The 26,465-nt window shown below is 42.8% G+C and overlaps 1 long non-coding RNA gene across 1 annotated transcript in view; it reads right to left on the reverse strand.

The window, feature by feature from the left end:
• The window catches only part of LOC142750963 (uncharacterized), a 65,465-nt gene that overhangs the window by 14,032 nt on the left and 24,968 nt on the right, over window positions 1-26,465 (reverse strand). The gene's annotated exons all lie outside the window — the stretch shown is intronic.

Raw genomic sequence — 26,465 nt, forward strand, 5'->3', positions numbered from 1 at the left:
ATCCAATAAAGTTCCTACTACCAATGGGCCCATAATTGTGGGCGATGCCAAAAGTGTACCTAGAGTCAGTGTAGATGTCGGCCGTCTTACCTTCTGCCAGGTTACAAGCCTCAGCGAGCACCTCCAGCTCCGCTCCTTGAGACGAACAAGAAGGTGAGAGTGGTTTCTGGATGATTTACCTGGTGCCTCGTATCCTGTCTTGTACATACTGTATAATAAAATATCTCTTTATTACAAATTTACATTAAAAACCCATGTCACATATAGATAGAACATCTCAAAGGGGTGGCGTCTTCATCCTCTAAAATAAAACCAAATGTTATACACTTCTCAACACTCATCTGATAATCCAGAATACTTTGAGAATCTCACTTTTATCAGATTCTGCAAATACTTGATTAATACAAAAACAAATAAAAATAAAACATTCCTAAAAACTTTACATCAAATTAACAATGTCCAGACAATTTTTGTTTTGCCTTCTCCCTCATCTAAATCCATAAAGACTCGTGTGAGTGATGTCACCTCGCCTCCTGTGTAACTTTGCTGGAGGGGGATGGTCTCTTACACATAAATCAAAATTGTACCTGATCAGTTCCTTCACCCTTCCCCCCCCCTTGTGGACTCTGCGAGAGTAATGTAGCAGAGTTCAAAACTACATTTCAACATAACACTAGTTTAACCCCCTGTAATGTACAACAGCCTGAAACAAAAATGACTTTTTCCTGACAAATACATTTGATCTTTACAATGACTTAACTCATGTGTGAAATCAAAAACAAAACAATTGTTAGTTATTCAATAAAACAGAAAATATTATCTCTGATAACATTAATTACTGCAAACCAATAAACTGTATATAAAAATAGGGAACGGTGGGGGCACATACATTTTCAAAACCCCGTGTCTCACAGTATCTGTAGTTTAATACATCTGAATTAACATCAAAACACATGAAATCTGATCACATCAGAACACATAAATATCGTAAATTTTATAAACAACAGCGCATGCGCAAAAGAGAAGAAATTTATTTAGGTTTGTAGCCATTACTGATATATATATATCTCAGCAGTGCATATTGAAATCCTTTGTCTCATCAGCCCTGCAGACTGCACCCAGTCAGCCCCCCCTGCTCCTCCTCCCAAACACAGCACACTACAGGGGAGAGGGAGGGGGGGTCACACACTCACAGCTTCTCACAGCTTCTAGTCTCACAATCTTAACACTTTCAATGCCGGCAAAACAACATACGTATCTGCAATCATTTATCACACCATTGGATAGGAATTATCTACGTTCAAAACATCAAACATATAATTTGTAACAGTACAATCTGTCAGCCACCATCTCTATATTATGATGACGTGTTGCTTTATCCGTGAACATCGTCTAGCATGGAACCTAAAAAATAGAAGACACTACAAATGACAAAATTAACAAGGCGATTATTTCATACTGATTTGGTTGGGCCGGGCGTGGCCACATCAGGGGTGGGTGGTGGTGGGGGGGGGGCAGCCTCTCCCATTGGAAACACAGTGCGCAGCTGTGAGGGGGGGGGGGGTTTCCCACCAACAATGAGGACACACTCAACATGAGGTACAGAAGCCATTACCGGGCGTCGGCTGGTCCTGTTTTCTAATACATACAATACCTTTCTTATTCCTAACTTCCTCTTCTGCAAATCCCTCTAAAGCACTTTCCATCAACTTTCTACCTTCCAACTTCCCTTTGTTCTCCAGAATACCTTTTGCCAAATCTCCGGCTTGCAGCCGCCCTCCTTTATGGATTCCACACACTTCCATCAATTTCTTCATTTTACTCACATACTGCTTCCCTTCTCTTCGCTTCATTAAATCATATGCCTAACAGTCTATATTATACACGTAACTTATATAACAATTTTCGGTCTACAACTCTCTGGTCTGGCCACTATATTACCTACAATTTAATACACGACTTAACAGTTTTTTTTTCTCAGTTTATACACCCCGCATATGCCTTATCACACGACTTATCAGTGTTTTTTCATTGTCTCACGTCTTATCGCACGTCTTATCAGTGCATTTCACCCCGCGTGCCCGCGTCTCACGTCTTATCACATATGTACTTATGCCCGTGTGCCTATCCACGACTTATCACACATGTACTTATGCCCGCGTGCCCCTGTATAAGACAGGTTATAATACTATCCATGACTTATCACACATATATATATTGTGCCCGCGTATTTTCTATCTAGTCCCTAATTACCCAGAGGATGGTTAGTCGGGCGCGACTAAGGTCTCACAGGTTTTTTACCTCACAGCGGAAAATATCACCTCTGTCGCCTGAGATAGTCCAGGAAATCAACAAAAGGGTTCTACAGATCGCCACAAGACTGTCCACTAACACAGATAAGACGAAGATTTATAAAATCAATTCGCTTACCGTGTTATTGCGGAGGTGATCAAATTCCTTCAGTGGGCAACTTTGAGTTATCTGTTTCACCCTGTGATTGTCGATTGTCCGGATTTTGATATTTCCTCGAGTGGGGTCCCATCTGGGGTGCCAAATGTCAGGTCCGTATTTCACACCGAATAACCACCTCTGTAAATTGAAAGCTGAAGGCATGCCTGGAGAGAAGTACACCACACAAATGTCTGAGGTACAGCTTCAATGTCAGCCAGGAGGAACTGAACTTTATTCAGAACAAAGAAACACACACAGAGAAGACACATGCCCCTCCCTATAGATGTGGGACTTGCTTAAATTCTATTCGCTCCTCAACTATAAGTTTTCCTGTACATTCTTCTGCACACTCCTCTTTGCATTCCAGGGGGCGGTGTCTTCCATAGGTGTGTCCGACATGAACAAAGAACTTGTTATATATATCAGTATATTACACAAAGAACTGAAATGTATATACATATGTGTGAGGATAATATTTTTCAGACAATATACATAGTAATGATCCCTGACAGCGCCACTCTTCAAATGCCCCTTTAATGGCTAAGAGTTCGCGGTTGCCAATATCATAGTTACTCTCAGTGGGCGAAAACTTCCAGGAGAAGTAGGCACAGGGATGGAGATGGGTGAGGGACCTGGTACCCTGGGACAAGACAGCCCCCACTCCCACCTCGGATGCGTCAACTTCCACGATTTATGGCTCCATTTGGTTGGGCTGAACCAGCACTGGGGCCGAGATAAAGCACTTCTTAAGGACCTCAAAAGCCTGGACAGCCTCAGGAGGCCAGTGGAGGAAATCAGCACCTTTGCGAGTGAGGTCCGTAAGAGGCTTAGCGATGACCGAGAAGTTAGCAATAAATCTCCTGTAATAATTAGCGAACCCCAAGAAACACTGTAACGCCTTCAGGGAGGCAGGTTGGACCCATTCCGCCACAGCCTGGACCTTGGCGGGGTACATGCGGAATTCATGAGGAGTGAGGATTTGACCCAAAAATGGTATTTCCTGTACCCCAAACACACATTTTTCGGTTTTCGCAAACAGTTTGTTTTCCCGAATGACCTGGAGCACCTTCCTGACATGCTCAATGTGGGAGGACAGGTCCTTGGAAAACACCAGTATGTCATCAAGGTACACTACAAGAAAAACCCCCAGGTAATCCCTTAAAATTTCATTTATGAAATTCTGGAAGACCACAGGAGCATTACACAACCCAAAGGGCATGACGAGGTATTCGAAATGACCTTCGGGCGTGTTAAACGCAGTCTTCCACTCATCCCCCTCTTTGATGCGGATAAGGTTATACGCCCCCCGTAGATCAAACTTAGAGAACCATTGGGCCCCCTGAACCTGATTAAAGAGATCAGGAATCAAAGGAAGGGGATACTGGTTCCTTACAGTGACCTTATTCAAGTTACGGTAGTCAATGCATGGCCTAAGACCACCATCCTTCTTCCCTACGAAGAAGAAGCCAGCACCTGAAGTAGAGGGGCGAATGTAACCCTTGGCCAGGCATTCCTGGATATACTCTCTCATGGCTTCACGTTCAGGACAAGAAAGATTAAATATCCTACCCTTAGGGAGCTTAGCTCCTGGTACCAATTCGATAGCGCAATCGTATTCTCTATGAGGAGGTAACACTTCGGAGGCCTCCTTAGAGAAAACATCAGCGAAGTCCTGCACAAACTCAGGTAGCGTGTTCACCACCTCAGGGGGAGAAATAGAATTAACAGCAAAACATGACGTCAAGCATTCATTACCCCATTTGGTAAGCTCCCCAGTATTCCAGTCAAACGTGGGATTATGCAACCAGGGAAGGCCTAAAACCAAATCGGATGATAATCCCTGCATCAACAGTACAGAGCACTGCTCCAAATGCATGGAGCCAACAAGGAGTTCATAAACAGGGGTATGCTGTGAAAAATGACCATTAGCAAGAGGAGTGGAGTCGATACCCACTACCGGAACAGGTTTAGGCAAATCAATTAAAGGAATAGCTAGAGACATAGCAAATTCCACAGACATGATATTAGGAGAAGACCCTGAATCCACGAAGGCACTGCCGGTAGCAGAACTACCACCAAAAGAGGCCTGAAAGGGAAGCAAGATTTTATTACGTTTCATATTTACGGGAAATACCTGTGCGCCAAAGTGACCTCCCCGATGATCACTTAGGCGCGGAAGTTTTCCGGCTGCTTTTTCTTACGCCTAGGACAGGTGTTCACTTGATGCTTGTCATCCCCACAATAGAAGCAGAGACCATTCTTCCTGCGGAACTCTCTACGTTGTCGGGGGGACACGGAGGCCCCGAGTTGCATAGGTACCTCCGAGTCTTCCGTGGAAGAGCGAAGCAACGGGACCTCGGGAGGCATCATGGGGGAGTGAGAGGGGAAAACACAAAAACGTTCAAGTTGTCGTTCCCTGAGACGTCGGTCAAGTCGTACCGCTAAAGCCATAACCTGGTCTAGGGAGTCAGAAGAGGGATAGCTAACTAGCAGGTCTTTCAGGGCGTTCGACAGACCCAACCTAAGGCTTGTGATTATGTAATGATAGGGGTAGGGAAACGGACAAGTGAGCCCTAATCTACCCGCCACTCTGTCTCTGCCTACTTGATACGACCCGCCCTAGGCGACGGGGTACAACTGGGCGGCGGTCCCTACGCTCAGTAAGTGCACGAGACAAACAGACAAGGGTACACAAAGCTAAGGGAAATGGGGCAGTTGCCCACGGCAACACCGTGAGCAACAAGAGAGGTGAACGAGCCGAGTAAAACCAGGAGTGTACGAGGTACCAAACGCAGAGTAGGAGAGTAGTCAGTAAGCCAGGGTCAGTATGGAGCAGGATCAAATAGTCAGGAGCTGTAGCTGGGCCAGGAAACCACACGAGAAGAATCACAAGCAAGGAGGAACAGGAAAGGCAGGTATAAATAGACAGAGGGCGGGAGCTAGCTGAGTCTGGCCAGGCTGCGATAGGCTCTCCCACTCCTAAGCCTGCCAGCCTGAGTGGTGGAAGCTGGAGTCAGTCTCAGACACATAGTCTCAGGTGCCGACTGATTACCTATGGGCGTTAACCCCGAAGCTGTGCCTGGCAGATCCTTTACACATAGTGTCTCTGAAAGCCATGCATGCCTGGATGCAGTTGTTACTTTTTGCATACAATCTCTAAATTACCTTTGAAAAAATACCATAACATATGTTTGCAGTCTTTTGGAATTGTATATCCCCACATAAAATCTCCCATTTGGACACCTTTGGTATAACAATGTTAACATATATATGTTCTGTAGATTCATGTGTTTTTTTTTTAAATAATTTGGAAAAACAGAATGTTTAAAGGAACAGTGTCATCACAAATTATTTTTTTATATGTTAAAGATGTTAGTGCTTTATTAAAAACGTTTATATTCATTTGTGTGTTTGTGTTTTACTTTTTCTTATTTTTACACTTTTTCTTCCCTATGGGGGCTGCCATTTTTTGTTCCATTTCTGTCTGTGTCGATTAACGACACATACAGACATGGAATACGGCAGCCACATTCCCATAGGGACTGCGAACGGCTCCCGTCCCATTGACTTCAGTGTACGGCGTCTGTGTGGGAACTGCGCATGCGCCGCTCCCACACAGTCCAATTCGAAATTGGCGCCGTCCGGCGCCATTTTCCTGTGGACCGGAAGTCGCGGCCGGACAGTAATATTACTACTTCCGGTCGCGGCTTCCGGATTTGTGCACTTGGACCAGCGGCAGCAAACGGAGCGGACGGGCCGGAGGGAGCCGCGGCGGCAGGAGCAGGTAAGAGATTTCAATGTATGTTCGTGTTTGTGTGTGTTTACTACTGTATGTAAACCTACTACACTGTGTGTTAGCTCAAAAAATCGCGACACACAGTGTAGGAGGTTACACCGTTCAAACCCCTCGTTTATCCCGGCACTAGCCAGGATAAAGGAGGGGGGGATGCTGAGAGCTCACTAGAGCGAGGGCTTTTAACCCAATGTTGCAATGCTGCAATTTTGGGAATAGCTCCATCTAGTGACCAAAAATGGGTAGTATTATAAATTAGAATTAATTTATAATATTTCCTGACTATTTCCTGACTCGTGAAAAAAATAAAAAAAATTTGAACAATGTTTAATCACCCACACACTAAATGTTTAATTTTTTTTAAAAAAACATGTTTTTCTGGCAACACATTCCCTTTAACACCTTCCTGCTGCAGCCAGTTTTGACCTTCCTGACAGAGCCTCATTTTTCAAATCTGACATGTGTCATTTTATGTGGTAATAACTTTAAAATGCTTTTACCTATCCAAGCGATTCCGTGATTATTTTCTTGTGACATATTGGACTTTATGTTAGGAGTAAAATTTGAACGATACAATCAGTATTTAATTATAAAAAATTGGCATTTTTATACATTTTAAAGTATCTGCTTGTAAGACAGATAGTAATGCCACACAATATAGTTGCTAACTAACATTTCATATATGTCTACTTTAGATTGGCATAGTTTCTTGAACATCCTTTTATTTTTCTAGGATGTTACAAGGCTTATAACTTTAGCAGAAATTTCTCACATTTTCAAGAAAATGTCAAAATTCTATTTTTTCAAGGACCAGTTCAGTTTAGTTCTGAAGTGACTTTGAGGGGCTCATACCTCACAAACCCCCATAAAATACCCCATTTAAAAAACTCCACCCCTCAAAGTATTCAAAAGAGCATTTAGGCGTTTCACAGAAATTAAAGCAAAGGAGGTGAAATTTACATTATTTCATTTTTTTGCAGTAATTTATTTTCCATACCTTTTTTTCTGTAATAGAGAAGGTTTCATCAGAGAAATACAACTAAAAGTATATCACCCAGATTCTGCAGTTTTTAGTAATATCCCACATGTGGCCCTAGTGTGTTAATGGACTGAAACACAGGTCTCAGAAGCAAAGGAGCACCTAGTGGATATTGGGGCCTCCTTTTTATTAGTTTATATTTTAGGAATCATGTTAGGTTTGAAGAGGTCTTGTGGTGCTAAAAGAGTAGAAACCCCCCAAAAGTGACCCCATTTTGGGAACTACACCCCTCAATGAATTTATCTAGAAGGCATTTTGACCCCACAGGTTTTTTGTTGAAAACAAAGGAAACACTCCAAAAAGTACCTCATTTTGGAAACTGCACCCCACAAGGAATGTGTCTAGGTGTGTAGTGAGCATTTTGACCCCAAGTGTTTCATAGTTTTAATTAGAATTGGGCTGTGAAAATGTAAAAATTAATTTTTTCCAATAAAACATAGAATTTTTTAATTTCCACAAGGACTAAAGGAGAAAAATCACCCAAGCATTTGTAAAGCAATTTTTCCAGGGTAGGACAATAACCCACATGCGGTCATAAACTGCTGTTTGGACACACGGTAGGGCTCAGAAGGGAAGGAACGACATTTGGGTTTGGAATGGTTTCTGGGCACTATGTCCCATATGCTGAGCCCCTGTAGTACTAGTGCAGTAGAAACACCCCAAAAATGACTCCATTTGGGAAACTACACCCCTTCCTTCAGGAATCATCTAGGGGTATAGTGAGAATTTTGAACCCAAAAGATTTTTGCTGAATTAATTATAATGAAACCATAAAAATGTAAAAATAATTTTTTTTCCCAATAAGATGTCGTTTTAGATCAACATTTTTCATTTTCACAGGGAATAAAGAAAACGCATCCCAACATTTGTAAAGCAATGTCTCCCGAGTACAGAAATACTCCATATGTGGTCATGAACCACACTGTTTGTGCTGTTTGGACATATTGGAGAGTTCAGAAGAAAAGGACTGGTATTTGACTTTTGGAGCATAGATTTTGCTGGAATGGTTTGTGGACACCATCTTCAATTTGCTAAAACCCCTGATGTACCAAAAAAAAAAAGTGACTCCATGTTAGAAACTACACCCCTAAAGGCATTTATCAAGGGGTGTAGTGAGCTTTTAGACCCCATAGGTGTTTGTCAGAAATGTATACGTAGTAATTTTTTCAACTTAACTCATTGCAATCTTTCCAGTGTACAGTAACTTAAATGTGTCTTCTTCTACGTTACTGAATACAGAATTTAGTTTTTGGCAGTGCTACCATGTTTCTACTACATCTGTCCCATAAAAATGTGGACATCCCTTTGTTAACAGCAGAGTCTTTTCATAAACCTTAGAATGCAGGCTACTGCCTCCATGAAGGGGAAGGTCCAGAATTACTACACTACCATGGATTTATAGATAGCACATCAGTATGGACAGTATATTTCTGCCTTTTATTCACAAAAAGATAAAAATGAACTATTCTTTTCAGTGCATACATCCATTCACCTCACCAAGACCACATGAAGTAGCCCATAATGCCCTTCAAAAACTGCTCCTGGGAAGTATTCATTGGGTGAACCTCAGACACTTGGGCTTAGGGAGATTCTATTTCTCTACACACGTTTTTCTCAACCTTATAACCATGGGGGAACCCCTGAACAATTTTTCCACTACTGCTTATATTCCTACCTCAAAGAAGTTTGGTTTAGAGGGTAATAAAGCATTCCATAATTCTATATACTGCCAAGATCTATTTTGCCAAGCATCTTTGAGTAAATTGAAACCAGTTTGCTATCTTTTCTGTAAAAGTAACAGGTCATGTGACTGTGTTCCGGGGAACCCCTGATGTGATTCCAAGGAAGCCCAGGGAACCCTGGCTGGGAAACACTGGTCTTCAATGCTTTAACTATGTATGTATGTAGATCCTGGGACAAACTGCAAACATTTATCTATATGTATATAGTTTATACAGTACACAGCTCCTCATACTGTATGTCCTATAAAAATACACATGTTTAAAACATGATGTGTGAACCCATCCTTATGAAGTCAATGGATTTACAAAGTTACAAGGTTTAACCAGTGACCATTTTTCTGTTAGACTGAGTCTTGTGACATTGCAAACACACCTTATTCTTCACTTTTGTTAAAATGCAAACCAAGTTGCTATTTATTTTGCAGGCAAAATAGTTCAGATTCTCTCCCACTCTATAATGACAGAACATGCCAATACTGAATTCACAAGCTTATTTTACTTTTTTTTTTCTTTCACTCCTACACACTTTCCTCTTGCAATTTTTTCAAGGAATTCAAGCATTTGGAACGGCTGGCTTTTGTGTGGTGTCTGTTCACTGATTTGCTACTGGAGTTTATTGCAAATGAAAGTTATATAAGTAAGAAAGATTATTTTTAAGGATACCAAAATTCCAGTGACTGCTTTTTAACTCCATGGAACGCTTCAAAAATATAAACATTTATCTTAACTAATAGGGAAAAACATTGTGACGCTTTAATTAAATACAATAAATGAAAAGGAGTTAAATTAATTAAAGCGTGACTCCTTTGCTTATGTGAATCTAAAAAAGTTGTCCCATAATTAACTTTTATGACAGAGGTCAAGTAGCTGGAAACTTCTCATGTTAGAATGAGAATGAGAAGGTCCTGACTGAGTTTTAATGTTGTCAAACTCAATTCAAATGAATAAAAGCTATGGAAAAATATGAGTTTTTGTAGACTTTAACGGAGGTTTCCAGTCCTAAGAAATTGATGGCCTATCCTGAGGATAGGCCATCAATATCTCACCGATCCTCAGGATAGCCCATCAATATCTCATTGGTCCTCAGGATAATCCATCTGTAAAGGATCTGCCAGACACAACTTCTGTGTCGACGCCCATAGGTAATCAGTCTGCACCTGCTTCTATGTCTGTGAGACTGACTCCATCTTCCACCACCCAGGATGGCAGGCTTAGGAGTGGGAGAGCCTATCACAGCCTGGCCAGACGGAGCTAGCTCCCGCCCTCTGTCTATTTATACCTGCCTTTCCTGTTCCTCATTGGCTTGTGATTCTTCTCTGCTGGTTTCCTGGCCCTGCTGCAGCTTCTTGAACTACTGATCCTTCTTGTGATTGACCTTGGCTTTTTTACTGACCACTCTTATGCTCTGCGTTTTTGTACCTCGCTCATCTCCTGGTTTGACTCGGCTCGTTCACTTCGCTTGTTGCTCACGGTGTTCCCGTGGGCAACTTCCCCATTTCCCTGGCTTCTTTGTACCCTTGTCTGTTTGTCTGTCGTGCACCTACTGAGTATAGGGACCGTCGCCCAGTTGTACCCTGTCGCCAAGGGCGGGTCGTTGCAAGTAGGCAGGGACTGAGTGGTGGGTAGATTAGGGCTCACCTGTCTGTCTCCCTACCCCGACATTACATAATCACAAGCCCATATACCTAGTCTACCCTGGTCCCTGACACTACTATGGACCCCCTTGAGACCCTGCCTCAGCAAATGCAGGGCCTCTCCCTACAGGTCCAGGCCCTGGCTCAGAGGGACAACCAGCCTGATGCTACCCTGATAGTGCCCCTCACCTCACCTCTTGAACCCCACCTCAAGTTGCCTGACCGGTTCTCAGGGGACCGGAAGAACTTTTTCTCCTTTCGGGAGAGTTGTAGGCTCTATTTTCGCTTAAAGCCCCACTCCTCTGGTTCTGAGACCCAGCGGGTGGGTATAATTATATCCCGGCTCCAGGACGGTCCCCAAGAATGGGCCTTCTCCTTGGCTCCTGACGCCCCTAAACTTTCCTCCGTTGATCTTTTCTTTTCTGCTCTCGGGCTCATTTATGACGAGACTGACAAGACTGCCTTTGCCGAGAGTCAGCTGGTGACCTTACGTCAGGGTAAGAGACCTGTTGAGGAGTATTGTTCTGACTTTAAGAAGTGGTGCGTAGCTTCTCGGTTTAATGACCCTGCCTTAAGATGCCAGTTTAGATTGGGTCTGTCGAACGCCCTGAAAGACCTGCTAGTTAGCTATCCCTCTTCTAACTCCCTAGATCAGGTTATGGCTTTAGCGGTACGACTTGACCGACGTCTCAGGGAACGACGACTTGAACGTGTTTGTGTTTTCTCCTCTGACTCCCCCATGATGCCTCCCGAGGTTCCGTTACTTCATTCTTCCACGGAAGACTCGGAGGTACCTAGCGTAGGGACCGCCGCCCAGTTGTACCCCGTCGCCTAGGGCGGGTCGTATCAAGTAGGCAGAGACAGAGTGGCGGGTAGATTAGGGCTCACTTGTCCGTTTCCCTACCCCTATCATTACATAATCACAAGCCTTAGGTTGGGTCTGTCGAACGCCCTGAAAGACCTGCTAGTTAGCTATCCCTCTTCTGACTCCCTAGACCAGGTTATGGCTTTAGCGGTACGACTTGACCGACGTCTCAGGGAACGACAACTTGAACGTTTTTGTGTTTTCCCCTCTCACTCCCCCATGATGCCTCCCGAGGTCCCGTTGCTTCGCTCTTCCACGGAAGACTCGGAGGTACCTATGCAACTCGGGGCCTCCGTGTCCCCCCGACAACGTAGAGAGTTCCGCAGGAAGAATGGTCTCTGCTTCTATTGTGGGGATGACAAGCATCAAGTGAACACCTGTCCTAGGCGTAAGAAAAAGCAGCCGGAAAACTTCCGCGCCTAAGTGATCATCGGGGAGGTCACTTTGGCGCACAGGTATTTCCCGTAAATATGAAACGTAATAAAATCTTGCTTCCCTTTCAGGTCTCTTTTGGTGGTAGGTCTGCTACCGGCAGTGCCTTCGTAAACTCATGGTCTTCTGCTAATATTATGTCTGTGGAATTTGCTATGTCTCTAGCTATGCCATTGATTGATTTGCCTAAACCTGTCCCGGTAGTGGGTATAGACTCCACTCCTCTTGCTAATGGTTATTTTACACAGCATACCCCTGTTTTTGAACTCCTTGTTGGCTCCATGCATTTGGAGCAGTGCTCTGTACTGGTGATGCAGGGATTATCGTCCGATTTGGTTTTAGGCCTTCCCTGGTTGCAGTTGCATAATCCCACATTTGACTGGAATACTGGGGATCTTACCAAATGGGGTAATGAATGCATGACGTCATGTTTTTCTGTTAATTCTATTTCTCTCCCTGAGGAGGTGAACACTCTACCTGAGTTTGTTCAGGACTTCGCTGATGTTTTCTCTAAAGAGGCCTCCGAAGTGTTACCACCTCATAGAGAATACGATTGTGCAATTGATTTGGTACCTGGAGCTAAGCTCCCTAAGGGTAGGATATTTAATCTCTCTTGTCCCGAACGTGAAGCCATGAGAGAGTATATCCAGGAATGCCTGGCCAAGGGTTACATTCACCCCTCTATTTCTCCGGTAGGTGCTGGCTTCTTCTTCGTAGGGAAGAAGGATGGTGGTCTTAGGCCATGCATTGACTGCCGAAACTTGAATAAGGTCACTGTAAAGAACCAGTATCCCCTTCCTTTGATTCCTGATCTCTTTAATCAGGTTCAGGGGGCCCAATGGTTCTCTAAGTTTGATCTACGGGGGGCTTATAACCTTATCCGCATCAAAGAGGGGGATGAGTGGAAGACTGCGTTTAACACGCCCGAAGGTCATTTCGAATACCTCGTCATGCCCTTTGGGTTATGTAATGCTCCCGCGGTCTTCCAGAATTTCATAAATGAGATTTTAAGAGACTACCTGGGGGTATTTCTTGTAGTGTACCTTGATGACATACTTGTGTTTTCCAAGGACTGGTCCTCCCACATTGAGCATGTCAGGAAGGTGCTCCAGGCCCTTCGGGAAAACAAACTGTTTGCTAAGACCGAAAAATGTGTGTTTTCGGTGCAGGAGATACCGTTTTTGGGTCAAATCCTCACTCCTCATGAATTCCGCATGGAGCCCGCCAAGGTCCAGGCTGTGGCGGAATGGGTCCAACCTGCCTCCCTGAAGGCGTTACAGTGCTTCCTGGGGTTCGCTAATTATTACAGGAGATTTATTGCTAGCTTCTCGGTCATCGCTAAGCCTCTTACGGATCTCACTCGCAAAGGTACTGATCTCCTCCACTGGCCTTGGCCTCCTGAGACTGTCCAGGCTTTTGAGGTCCTTAAAAAGTGCTTTATCTCGGCCCCAGTGCTGGTTCAGCCCAACCAAATGGAACCATTTATCGTGGAGGTTGACGCGTCCGAGGTGGGAGTGGGGGCTGCCTTGTCCCAGGGTACCAGGTCCCTCACCCATCTCCGCCCCTGTGCCTACTTCTCCAGGAAGTTTTCGCCCACTGAGAGTAACTATGATATTGGCAACCGCGAACTCTTAGCCATTAAATGGGCATTTGAAGAGTGGCGCCACTTCCTGGAGGGGGCTAGGCACCAGGTAACGGTCCTTACCGACCACAAGAATCTGGTTTTCCTAGAATCTGCCCGGAGGCTAAACCCGAGACAAGCTCGATGGGCGTTATTTTTTACCAGATTAAACTTTTTGGTCACCTATAGGACTGGGTCTAAAAATATTAAGGCTGATGCACTGTCGCGTAGCTTCATGGCCAGCCCTCCTTCGGAGGAAGATCCTGCTTGTGTTTTCCTCCAGGTATAATCATTTCCTCTATTGATTCTGATTTAGTCTCTGAAATTACGGCTGATCAAGGTTCAGCTCCCGGGAACCTTCCTGAGAACAAGCTGTTTGTTCCCCTGCAATTCCGGCTAAGGGTACTTAGGGAAAATCTTGACTCTGCACTATCTGGCCATCCAGGCATCCTGGGTACCAAGCACCTCATTGCCAGAAACTGTTGGTGGCCTGGGTTGCTCAAACACGTTAAGGCCTACGTCACCGCTTGTGAAGTTTGTGCTAGGTCCAAGACTCCCAGGTCCCGACCAGCGGGCTTACTATGTTCTTTGCCCATTCCCCAGAGACCTTGGACCCATATCTCCATGGATTTCATCACCGATTTGCCTCCATCTCAAGGCAAGTCGGTGGTGTGGGTTGTAGTAGACCGCTTCAGTAAGATGTGCCACTTTGTGCCCCTCAAGAAACTACCCAATGCTAAGACGTTAGCTACCTTGTTTGTCAAACACATCCTGCGTCTCCATGGGGTCCCTGTCAATATTGTTTCTGACAGAGGGGTACAATTTGTTTCATTGTTTTGGAGAGCCTTCTGTAAAAAGTTGAAGATTGATCTGTCCTTCTCCTCGGCCTTCCATCCTGAAACTTATGGCCAAACTGAGAGGACTATCAGTCTCTAGAACAATATTTAAGGTGTTTTATCTCTGACTGTCAATATGATTGGGTCTCATTCATTCTCCTCGTCGAATTTTCCCTTAATAACCGGGTCAGTAACTCGTCAGGGGTCTCCCCCTTTTTCTGTAATTTTGGGTTTAATGCACGGTTCTCCTCCGTTTCACCTGGTAGTTCCAACAATCCCGAGGTAGATGTCGTGCATCGGGAACTGCGTCCCAGAGCATACAAAAGACTCAGGCAGATAGAAGACGTTCTGCTAACCCCTTGTTTGTGGTCGGGGATCTGGTGTGGCTATCGTCAAAAAATTTGCGCCTTAAAGTCCTGTCCAAGAAGTTTGCTCCCCGGTTTATAGGGCCATACAAGGTCATTGAAGTCCTTAACCCTGTCTCCTTCCGACTGGAGTTGCCCCCGTCTTTTCGAGTACACGACGTGTTTCATGCCTCCCTCCTTAAACGCTGCTCCCCGTCCTTGGCTCCCTCGAGGAAATCTCCGGTCCCTGTTCTCACCCCTGAGGGGGGAGAATTCGAGGTGGCCAAGATTGTGGACAGCAGGATGGTCCAAGGCTCCCTCCAGTACCAGGTCCATTGGAGGGGATACGGGCCTGAGGAGAGGACTTGGGTACCCGCCCGGGATGTTCACGCTGGGGTATTGCTCATGAGGTTCCACCTTCATATCCCCAATAAACCAGGTCCACCTAGAAAGGTTCCGGTGGCCCCTCATAAAAGGGGGGGTACTGTAAAGGATCTGCCAGACACAACTTCTGTGTCGACGCCCATAGGTAATCAGTCTGCACCTGCTTCTATGTCTGTGAGACTGACTCCATCTTCCACCACCCAGGATGGCAGGCTTAGGAGTGGGAGAGCCTATCACAGCCTGGCCAGACGGAGCTAGCTCCCGCCCTCTGTCTATTTATACCTGCCTTTCCTGTTCCTCCTTTGCTTGTGATTTTTCTCTGCTGGTTTCCTGGCCCTGCTGCAGCTTCTTGAACAACTGATCATTCTTGTGATTGACCTTGGCTTTACTGACCACTCTTTTGCGCTGCGTTTTTGTACCTCGCTCATCTCCTGGTTTGACTCGGCTCGTTCACTTCGCTTGTTGCTCACGGTGTTCCCGTGGGCAACTTCCCCATTTCCCTGGCTTCTTTGTACCCTTGTCTGTTTGTCTGTCGTGCACCTATTGAGTGTAGGGACCGTCGCCCAGTTGTACCCCGTCGCCTAGGGCGGGTCGTTGCAAGTAGGCAGGGACTGAGTGGTGGGTAGATTAGGGCTCACCTGTCTGTCTCCCTACCCCGACAGTACACCATCAATATCTGAAGGGGAAGCAGTGCCGTACAAACTTATATGGCAAAGGGTTAAACTGAATTTGCAAATGATCTCTGTACTGAGATGAATTTGTGCTGGTATTACATATATGTACGGATCTTTGGTTCTGGTATTATATATATATACTGTATATATATATATATATATATATATACATATATATATATATATATATATATATATATATATATATATATATCTGTACTGAGCTTGGTTCTGGCACTGTATGTGCTGAGCTTGGTTCTAGTGCTGTATATATGTACTGGGCTTTGTTCTGCCGCTGTATATATGTACTGAGCTTGGTTCTGGTGCAGTATTTATGTACTGAGCTTCTGGTGCTATATGTATGTTTTGAGCTTGGTTCTGGCACTGCACTGTATATATGTACTGAGTTTGGTCTGGTGCTGTATATATGTACTGAGCTTTGTTCTGGTGCTGTATATATGTAATAAGATTGGTCTGGTGCTGTATACATATGTATTAAACTTTGTTCTGGTGCTGTATATATATGTACTGAGCTTTGTTCTGGTGTTGTATATATGTACTGAGCTTCGTTCTGTCACTGTATATATGTACTGAGCTTTGTTTTGGTGCTGCATTTATGCATCGAGCTTGTTTCCGGCACTCTATATATGTACTGAGCTTGCCCTGGTGCTGTATATATATATATATATATATATATATATATATATATATATATATATATAGCTTGGTTCTGGTATTGTATTTATGTACTAAGCTTGGTTTTGGTGTTGAATTTATGTACTGAGTTTTGTTCTGGTGCTGTATATATGTACTGAGGTTGGTTCTGGTGCTGTATTTATGTACTGAGCTTGGCTCTGGTGCTGTATTTATGCACTGAGCTTTGTTCTGGTGCTGTATTCATGTACTGAGCTTAGTTCTAGTGCTGTATTTATGTACTGGGCTTGGTTCTGGTCAGGGGAGGGATCCGGTCGGTTCGCCCCGTTTCCCCTGAACCAGTTGTTAAAAATACAGCCAGTTCTCAGAATTGGGGTGAAGCGGGAAACTGGAACCTTGCCATTTGGTGTTTTAGCGATAATGCAGTCGGCATGATGATGTCATATCACCACTGCATCGTTCCGCTGGAGGAGGCCTGGCGTCGCTGGAGGACGGCGCGAGAACGGGACAGGTAAGCATAAAATGTTTTTTTTCCCTTTTACTGTGGGCAGTGTTGGGGGCCTTATCTATAGGGGACACTAACTACAGTGGACTATAGAGGGGCACTAACTACAGTGGACTATATAGGGGCACTAACTACAGGGGACTATATAGGGGGCTCTGACTACAGGGGACTATATAGGGGCACTAACTACAGGGGACTATATAGGGTGCACTAACTACAGGGGACTATATAATGACCCCTATCTACAAGGGACTATATAGGGGCCCTTTCTACAGTGGACTATATAGGGGCCCTATATAGAGGGAACGCCTCAGGGCACTATCTACAGGGGACGCCACAGGGGGCTCTATCTAAAGGGAACACTACAGGGGACGCTACAGGGGGCACTATCTATAGTGAACGTTACAGGCGGGCACTATCTACAGAGAATGCCGCAGGGGGCACTATTTACAGGGAACGCCTCAGGGGGCACTATCCACAGGGAACGCTACAGGGGACGCTGAAGGGGGCCCTATCTACAGGGAACGCCTCAGGGGCATTATCTACAGGGTACACTACAGGGGACGCTGCAGGGGGCACTATCTACAGGGAACACTACACGGGGCTCTATGTACAGGGAACGCCACAAGGGGCCCTATCTACAGGGAACTCTTTAGGGGGCGCTATACATGGAACGCTACAGGGGGCACTATCTACAGGAAACGCTACAGGGGGCACTACAGTGAGCGCCACAGGGGGCCCTATCTACAGGTAATGCTACAGTACTATTATGTTCAGGGGAACAGTGTGTAGCACTATTATATTCAGGGGCACAGTGTATGATACTATTATATTTAGGGGCATAGAGTGTGGCACCATGAGAATTTTATCTTTGTTTATAGGTCTGGAAATGTTGGAAAAGTGACCTTCCAAAGACATATGAGTGGCAAACTCTGCAGAAATGGGTTGTGGCCAGAAAGCATCTTCATAGAGGTCTGGACTGGATGGAAAATAAAAGATAAAAAGAAAAACTCCAATCTGAGAAGATGTCAACGGTCACTAAATGTAAAAGTTTATTCTGACTCATCAGTACTGTAGTCACTGTATGATCTGCAGGGAGATGATGGGTGTATCGTTCTTTTTTGTGAAACAGCAACTCCCATTATATCTTTACCATCGTTCTTGCTATACTGAAAGCTGTAATTTTACACCGTACAAACTTATATGGCAGGGATTAAAATGAATTTGCAAATGATCTCTACACTGAGCTGTATTTGTGCTTGTGTTGTCTATATGTACTGAGCTTGGTTCTGGAGTTATATACATCATAACAACCAAGCTCAATACATATATACAACAGCAAAGAGAAGCTCAGAACATACTGTATATACAATTCCAGCACCAAGCTCAGCATATAAATACTGCACTAGAACCAAGCTCAGTACATAAATACAGAACCATAACAAAGCTCAGAACATATATACAGCATCAGAACAAAGCTCAGTAAATAAATACAACCCCAAAACCAAGCTCATTACATATATACATAATAACAAACAAGCTCTTTGTTCTGGTGCTGTATTTATATGCTGAGCTTGGTTATGGCGTTGTCGATATGTACTGTGCTTGGTTCTGATGCTGTATATATGTATTGATCATGGTTCTGGTGCTGTATACATGTACTGAGCTTGGTCGTGGCACCGTATGTGTGCATTAGCTGGAAGATTTGTTGCGGCTTACTGCGCACGCCGCACTCTCCTCCACCAGTCTCACAGTGCCCACCCTAACTAAAAGGGCAGAGGACGCTAAGGATATTGAATGTGCACATATGGGTCTATACGTAATGGGTGAGTTTATTATAATGAGTGTGGGTAGTTTAGTATGAATGCTTATGTAATTATATACATAGTGTGGAAATCCAGTTAAACATTCAAAACAGGGAATTTCTTTATATGGAGTCCACTTTAACCCCTTAAGGACACAGCCTGTTTTAGCCTAATGGACAAGGCCATTTTTTTCAAATCTGACATGTGTCACTTCATGTGATAATAACTTTGGAATGCTTTTATTTTTTTCAAGCGATTCTGAGATTGTTTTCTCATGACACATTGTACTTTAAGTTAGTGGTAAAAGTTGAGAAAATTAGCAAAAATTAGCATTTTTCTAAATGTAAATGTATCTGCTTGTAAAACAGATAGTAATACCACACAAAATAGTTACTAGTTAACCTTTCCCATATATCTACTTTATGTTAGCATTGTTTTTTGAACATTCTTTTATTTTTCCAGGACGTTACAAGGCTTAGAACTTTACCAGCAATTTATCACATTTTCAAGAAAATTTCAAAAGGCTATTTTTTCAGGGACCAGTTCAGTTCTGAAGTGGCTTTGATGGCTTTATATATTAGAAACCCCCTATAAAAAAAAACATTTGGAAAACTATACCACTCAAAGTATTCGGAACAGCATTTAGAAGGTTTCTTAACCCTTTGGAGGTGGAGGTGAAATTGCCACTTTTTTTTTTCTTTCAGAAAATATGTTTTAATTCATTTTTTTTTGTAACACATTAGGTTTTACCAGAAAAGCGCCACTCCATATTTATTGCCCAGTTTCTGCAGTTTTTAGAAATATCCACATGTGGCCCTAGTGTGCTAATGGACTGAAGCACTGGCCTCAGAATCAAAGGAGCACCTAGTGGATTTTGGGGCCTCCATTTTATTAGAATATATTTTAGGCACCATGTAAGGTTTGAAGAGGTTTTGTGGTGCAAAAACAGCTGAAACCCCTCCATTAAGAGGCTATTTGGCAAACTACACCCCACAAGGTATTTATCAAGGCTTATAGTGAGAATTTTAACCCCACAGTCGACTACGCTATTCATTCCGTCAAAACGACTGTACCCTTGCACAACTGAAACAAAAGGAAACCATTGGCACCGTATCCGTCACCATTGAAATCAATGATGATGCAAACGGAAACCTATGGTTTACATTTGTTTCAGTCAGGGTCCCGTTCTGATGGGAAGCTCCGACGGAACGTCAGAACGGGATCCTGACGCAGATGTGAACGAAGCCTAACTTTCTAATTTATTGCAAAGACAAATATGCATACAGTATGCCGATAAATATTGCCACACAGTGATAAGGCATTGCCTTACAGTGCCAAGACATTTTCTTAATACTGTCCTCCTTTTATTTATTTCTGAACAATTTTAGAAGTTGATCATAACATCCATAACATTATACAAGTTGACAGGTATTATATGCTTAAACAAATAAAGAAGCACATTTATCTTTACTTATTATCACAATAGAATAATTAATCTAAACTGCTTCTTTGAAAGTCTACTGGAAAGTCCATTTGTTCAGAAATAATGACTAGGCTACTCCTTTTATAGGTACTCCGTTGGTCCAGGACTGACACAACTCCAGGGAGACAATTAAAGAATGAGGTAAGAAGGAGGTACATGTTGTGAGAAATTTTAATAATCTTCCATTTTTGAAAACTGTTCTCTGATACAATGCTTTCAAGAGAGAATGTAAAAGAGAATGGCAACTGGGGAATAATTTTTTCTTTTTTTGGTTGGTTTATGTAAATATATATCTGAGCAGTTGCATGTTAGCATGGAAAGTTCACGCTCAGTGACCTCTACTAATAATCTCCCAATAGAGACAATTAAAACCCTGCAGAATCTTATGCCATGAACAGTTGGTGCATACCTACTGTATGACTCACATTATCTGTTGATGATTATACATTAACGTCACAAGCATTATACAATTTCCTTCTATCCACCTAACAGTGCAGGAATTTACTGATAAAATTCTAAGCAGACCAAACAGAAACTACTGTAGATTTGTTTTTTACATTCTTGGCTAGTCTTTTGCTAGTTTGTATTGTATGATGTTTGGCCAGCTGTTTGTGACTAGCTAATTTATTTTCCTAAACTTTTCAAAAGTAAGAATTCATAAATGTGGAATGTTAAAAAAATATTTTAAAACAGAACATGATATACATAGCCAAGTGTATAGATATTTGTTTCGCCCTATTGCATACTATTTCAGTCTTGTTTGTTATCATGTTAAATTATTTATACTAGTTTATGAGCCTCATGTATCAAAACTAGCTGAGAAAAAAAGCAAGCTAACTGCTTATATCAAGCAGAGTTCAGTTTTCAATTTCGAACTGCTAAATAGTCTATTCTAAAAAATGTTTTGCTTGTGGATGATCCCATGAAATGTTGGACCAATTTCAGAACAAGTGAAGAGATCGTATCAAATTTGTGCTTCCTGACCAGAATCAGACGGTACATGATTTTACCACTGTGGTTGAGATTTCCTGAAGTGCAGCTGACCTGGATGCTTTCCAAGCGTTTTCCCAACATACTTTCCAGAATGCTTAATACAATACATGGACAGGTCTATATTCCAGGTGAGAGTATACAGATGAGTGCCCTCACTACTGAGAGGAAAAATTGGTTCTATATATTAAGGAAATAAAATTGGGACTATAGGGTTGAGGATTCCCTTTCTCCAGTGGAGAATTCGAGAAGGAAGATCCAGTAAAAGAGAAAAAGGATGTAGGTAGTAGAATATAATTGTAATGTTCAGACATTGGAATACCTAATGAGTTCTGTAAACAGAAGAAGGATTTTCTAAAATACCTGCGTCACTTAACCCCTTCTCGCACCACGACGTAATATCATATCGTGGTGCAGAGGGTGATGTGTGGAGTTGGCTTACGCACTGAGCCCGCTCCACATGCTGCAGGTATAAGCTGTCGTTTACAGCAATCGCACTGTTCTTGGCCGTTTAACCCCTCAAATGATCAATCGCGACTGCAGCGTCTGAGGCATTACAATGAGGGGAGCGGCCCCCTCCGACATCTCATCGGTCCCCGTACCGATCGTTGAATGCCGATGGTTGTCATGGCAGCCCAGGGGCCTAATGAAGGCCCCCAGGTCTGCCTTCACTCTGCCTCTGTTTCAGCCTTGCCTGTGGCAGGGCTAAACAGAAGCCTGTAAAAATGACAATATACTGCAATACATTCGTTGTGCAGTATAATGTACCAGTGATCTAACTTTCGCTGGTTCAAGACTCCTAGGGGGACTAATAAAATGTGTAAAAAAAAAAGTTAAATATAGTTATCAGTAGTGCAAAAATATATGAGATATTAAAAGTTCAACAAAACCCCCCCTTTTCCCATATTTCCTCTAAAGTAATGTAAAAATAAAAATAAACAAAATTGGTATCGCTGCATCTGTAAAAGTCTGAACTATTACAATATACTATTATTTAAATCGCATGGTGAACGCTGTAAAAAATTAAAAATAAAAACGCCAAATCGCTGTTTTTTGGGCACCTTAGCTCTAAAATATAATAATAAAAAAAGTGATCAAAAAGTTGTATGTACCAAAAAGTTATACTAATAAGAACTAAAGCTCGTCCCGCAAAAAATAAAACGACAAAAATATAAAAAAGTTTTGACTTTCAGAATGTGGTGAAGCAAAACAATAGTTTTTTTGTTTGTAAAAGTAGTAAAATATAAACAATCCTATAAAAATTTGGTATCTCCATAATCATATTCAGCCTTAGAATAAAGTTGGTGTTTTTCCCACACGATGAAAGCCATAAAAACGAAACCCAAAAAACAATGGAGGAATCAGTTTTTTTACAATTTCAGGCCGCAAATATTTTTTTTTTCAGTTTTGCAGTACAGTACATGGTACTTTAAATGGTATCAATAGAAACGAAAACTCCTCCCGCAAAAAATATGCCCTAACACCACTCTATTATCGGAAAAATAAAAAAGTTATGACTCTTGGAAGGCGGGGAGTGAAAAACGAAAATGAAAAAGCAAAAAATAGCTTAGTCCTGAAAGGGTTAATATCTAAAATGCAAATGTCCAGGCAGTAATGTGGGACAACTACTGATAAAAGAGAGGAAACGCTGGAGATAGGCCATTGTCTTGAATGTTTTTAACATTATTCTAGACACCTGGAATGTCAATCTATTCGTTTATTCTAGAGTCCAAAAGCTCAAAATTGGCAGTAGTGGTGAGGCAACAAACACCACAAGAATGTCCACTTTTTGTTAGAGCGAAAACAAGTCTATATGATCTTCTGATAAACCATAGATACATGTGAAAAAAACCAAAAACTGGTCTTGGGCCATTACTGATTTCCAGAATAAAAGAGCTTTATATCTTTGCAACTCCTCAGAGTTTTTTGTTTATGAAAATCTGACACAGCAGAATAAGCAAAGGCCCATTCAAATCAAAGACAGTTTACTTAGGAATGGTGAAATCAATTGTATAGAATTTTCTAGAAAATGCTAAGTTGTGGCCTCTAGTAAAACACTAAAATCCCCTAAATGTGAACTTGGCATAAGCGATTGGTATAAATTGGACCTCGATTAAAGCTTTTTTTTATTTCTCTCCCCCTGTGTACCCCCATTTTTCCCTCCTTTTATTTTATAATTATTTAATGTTTAGACAAGAATGGAACTACACCTGAGCTGATACTTGCCCTGAGATTTGCTAAAATGTTTTTTTCACTTGATCTTTCTTACGTCTATTTTTGGATTATAATTTGCTACTGTCATGCATCTTATACCCTGAAAATAGGTTTCTAAATGTCTGATGTTATTGGCATTTTGCTAAACCTCTTGAGTAGAGATGAGTGAACCGGGACAACTGAACCCGGTTTTGGTCCGAACATCGCAAAAAGTTCGGTTCGCAGCGAATCCGAACTTCACCGGGTTCGGCCGAACACGTTTTGACCAAACCCGGGCGGGCAGAAAAAACATTACAAAAATATTATACTAATCGGCAGCCACTTGTCTCTATCAATCACTGATAGAGAAAAGAGGCTGCTGATTAAAAATAAAATAAAAAGCATTTCATACGTACCCGGTCGTTGTCTTGGTGACGAGTCCCTCTTCTTCCTCCAGTCTGACCTTCTTTCCTGACACGGCAGCCTGTGATTGGCCGCTGCGGCCGCGGCAGCCTGTGATTGGCCGCAGCGGCCGCGGCAGCCTGTGATCGGCCGCAGCGGGCGCGGCAGCCTGTGATCGGCCGCAGCGGGCGCGGCAGCCTGTGAATGGCCGCAGCGGCCGCAGCAGCCTGTGATTGGCCGCAAAGGCCGCGGCAACCTGTGATTGGCCGCAGCGGCCGCGGCAGCCTGTGATTGGCTGCAGAGGCAGTCACGTGACGTGCGTGACCGCCACTACAGCCTGTGATTGGCTGCAGCGGCGACATGGATGAAACGTCATCGCTGGAGGCCGGACAGGAGGAATGTAAGTATGAACGGATTTATTATTTTTTTTATTACATTAAAATTGCATTTTCCGCGCGCCGAGCATGGTACTGTCAAGGTTGCTGAAAGAGTTAGTGCAGCCCATTAACTCTTTCAGCATCCTGGACAGTACCATGCTCGGCGCACGGAAATTACAGGTACGGTCAGAACTAGTTCGGTCCGAATCAAACTTTTTCGTGAAATTCGGCGAACCAGCCGAACCGAACTTTTCATAAGTTCACTCATCTCTACTCTTGAGCACCGAGCCTCTTGAAAGTGGCAAATAATAGGTGTGCTATGGGAAGCGTGTCTGTACCTCTTTCTCTCTCTGCTTCTCCTCCTGCTTCCCCCTCCTCTCTCCATAGACTTGTATAGGCAGGCAGTAAAGATACACATCCCCACTTCCTGCAGTCCATCTCCTCTGCTTAGTAAGCAGAGATTTTTCTTGACAGCATGGGGTGGACAGCAGCAAAAGTTTGTATTTTATTTTACAAAGTGAAATAGTTCAGTCATTTTGATTATACAGTTAGCATAATGTTCCTACACATTTTCCAGTTATGATTCTCCTGTTTTTCTTGAGGGTCCCCCAGGATTGCATCCGCTACAACCCCCATTGGTTTGCTACCACTTATCGGCAACAACAATTTGTAAACTATTCCATTCTAACTGGAACTACAAACAATTATTGAAAAGTTAAACAGCCTTGAATGTATGTGTGGGTAGAAAATGTTTGAATACCCTGGTATGTCATTCTCAGTGGGTTTGTTGTCTTGTCACTGCGTGCGTGGGTACAGAGAAACATTAGGTGGCCATAAACAAGAATAAAACGGTGCCTCTAGAAACTTCTCTGTGCCGCCACATGCAGGGACACAGACGTCAGTGCTACTAATATACTCATTTTCACTATGGGTTCTCAACCCTGCAGAAGAGATAACATACTCACTCTATAATTGTCATTTGGCTTTAGATATATTTATATATACCAAACAGTATCTCTAAATCTATAAAAATCTAATTAATTAGATGATTCACCTACTTTGAGCAAGGATTACCATGGTGATTCAGTGACCCAAATCTTTTTTTATACTAAGCATTTTTTCCACACAAGCCAATTTGAACTAAAATGTTCCCAGAGATCCAATGACAAAAGTAGATATTGTTGCACTCATTTCCTAAAATATAAAAATGTAAAGCCATATGGTAATCCTTGACGTCAATGTTTAAGACACTCAGAAGCTCAATCCCGTCATGACCCACTTATAAGTGATTCCTGCTCCTCTTAAAAGCTTCATGATGTGTTTTGACAAAGCATAGAAATCCTCAGTACGTGTAGGCGTTAAAATGAATACAATTTGTCAGCATGGCCGTAGGCTTTTGGGAACACCCAGGTGGACGTTAAAAAGAAAATAGTTTTACATTGCTGTAATAACAAAATAGGTCAAACAGAAAACCGATTCAGATTTCCACCTTTCAACTCGCATGACCATATATGATTTATTATATGGTGTTCTTGCTATGAGGAAACTTGCATCAACTATAAAAATGAAAAATTTACTGGTATGCATATACAGTATATAATAAATTATCAAGAGCTAGGCTCACAGAACAGAGTTACTGTGTAAATATTGTCTATCTTCAGTCGCAACACCTAATATTGAATGCTAAGCAACTTCCTGGATCTCTGCCCACATAAGAACTGCCTATTAGGACATGTTTTTTTCTGGCTCAGGAACAAATTTTCCTGGAAATGCCTTTAAAATGGTTAATATTACAGTTTGCAAGGTATTTATGCAAGTTTCTTTTAGGAAACTTGGCACCATTAAAGAGGCTCTGTTACCAGATTATAAGTGCCCTATCTCCTGCATAATCTGATTGGCGCTGTAATGTAGATAACAACAGTGGTTTTTATATTGAAAAACGATAATTTTTGAGCAAGTTATGAGCTAGTTTAGATTTATGCTAATGAGTTTCTCAATGGACAACTGGGCGTGTTTTTACTTTTTACCAACTGGGTGTTGTACAGAGGAATGTATGAGGCTGACCAATCAGTCACTAATCAGCGTCATACACTTCTCATTGTTCCAGCCCAGCTTCCTGCACTGCACAATCACACTGTGCTGTGGATCATGCTGGGCTGGAACAATGAGAAGTGTAGAACACTGATTAGTCACTGATTGGTCAGCCTCATACACTTCTCTGTACAACACCCAGTTGGTAAA

This window comes from Rhinoderma darwinii, chromosome 3, assembly GCF_050947455.1.
Source record: "Rhinoderma darwinii isolate aRhiDar2 chromosome 3, aRhiDar2.hap1, whole genome shotgun sequence".
NCBI classification, from domain to species: Eukaryota; Metazoa; Chordata; class Amphibia; order Anura; family Rhinodermatidae; genus Rhinoderma; species Rhinoderma darwinii.